Source organism: Bombus impatiens, unplaced genomic scaffold (genome assembly GCF_000188095.3).
Source record: "Bombus impatiens unplaced genomic scaffold, BIMP_2.2 scf_0389, whole genome shotgun sequence".
In the NCBI taxonomy this organism is placed as follows: domain Eukaryota; kingdom Metazoa; phylum Arthropoda; class Insecta; order Hymenoptera; family Apidae; genus Bombus; species Bombus impatiens.
Window position 1 is genome coordinate 1166090 of NT_176808.1, and position 1417 is coordinate 1167506.

General features: G+C 49.8%; 1 long non-coding RNA gene across 2 annotated transcripts in view; it reads right to left on the bottom strand.

The window, feature by feature from the left end:
• LOC117151735 overlaps positions 1–1417 on the bottom strand; it is a 55970-nt gene that overhangs the window by 7067 nt on the left and 47486 nt on the right. The window lies entirely within an intron of this gene.

Genomic DNA, 1417 nt, shown 5'->3' on the forward strand with positions numbered 1-1417 from the left:
CGGCGGGGGCGGAGGAGAACCGGTAGGAGGACTAGAGAGGAGGCAGGCTGCTTGGCATGAGAAGCGTTCATCAGCCCCGAGGTTTTAAATACGAAGCGAGGAAGGGAACTAAGGAAGAAACCACCCCGTCTCTCTACCCTACCAGTGACGGATTGATTAAAAATCTAAGGGGCGAAAATAACATTGGGCGCCTCTCCGTTACGCCACGCTCTGTTTCCTTCTTACCGATCTTGGGACGCGAACATCGTGTCCCTGTGCCAAGTGTTTCTCTTTTCCTCTTTTCCTCTTGTTCTCTTTTACTTTTTTCTTAGCACGTTTCGATTCGCGTCGCGGGCACATCAATCGAACGGGCTCCCGTTCGTCTTTCATCGTCGAAACGTCCCACGATCATCGGTCGTCGTACAAGGGGAAGAAAAGCAGTTACGGTATTACTAATAATTTCGCACGATAGACCGAAAAAGTAAAAATATAATATTAGCCGTAATAACGATCTTAAAATATACGCTGTGTCAAAATGTCGCTATTTAAACACAAGTTATCGAGCTCGGTAATCGAAATTTTTAATTTCGATTATCAAATTTTGCTAAAATCTGATACTGTATTTCCGGATCGGAAGTGAGGTCGTAGTCCGTTTTCCTTAACGACCGATACCGTGTCCGATATAGATTTTATCAGCTTCCTCCAAGACGAACGCGTTCGATCGTTCGCGCGATTCCTATCGTTCGAAGGACGACGATCGTACACCACTCGGCTATGAATTAGAACGCATTAGCGACGCTCCTTATGACGGTTATATGACCGACTCGTGGTGAAAGCGGATCGAGTTAGATTTGCATACGATACGTGGGAGTGGCGGCTAACACCGGGTCGAGCAGGCTTGCCTAAGTAAAGCCGAAAAGTAAAAATCAGCTGTGGCACGTTGGGTAGCTCATTGGCTTACGTAGCGGCTACGTGCAGTTTTAAATAGTCCGCGAAGGGTGGGTGGACCGACTACGGTAAGACGAGTACACCCCACGCTTTCTAGGAATAGGGGTTGATGTGGGTAAGTTGGATGAGGTGGGCGAAGACTAGCAAAGGAACGGGTCTGGCGCACGAGGGAAATAGGGAGAAAAAGGGCGAAAGAGATAGAGGCCGAGAAGAGTAGACGACGAGGGCTGTCGGAGATAAGACGCAAACGAACCCCCTTTCGCGTGTCTCGATCGATAGCTCCACGCGGAAAATTCGAAAGTAAGATGCAATTAAACAGCGAGCGAGGGTAAGCAAGAAAAGGGGTGAGTTTTCCAGCCCCGTAGGCCCTGTGCTCCCCACCCCTTCAGCCCAACCAACCACCCACCCATCCTCCTTCCTACCTTCCTCCGGTTCTACCTCTCTCTGGCAGCCCTCCGACTCCGTTGCCATCCCCGCGGTACACCCTTAA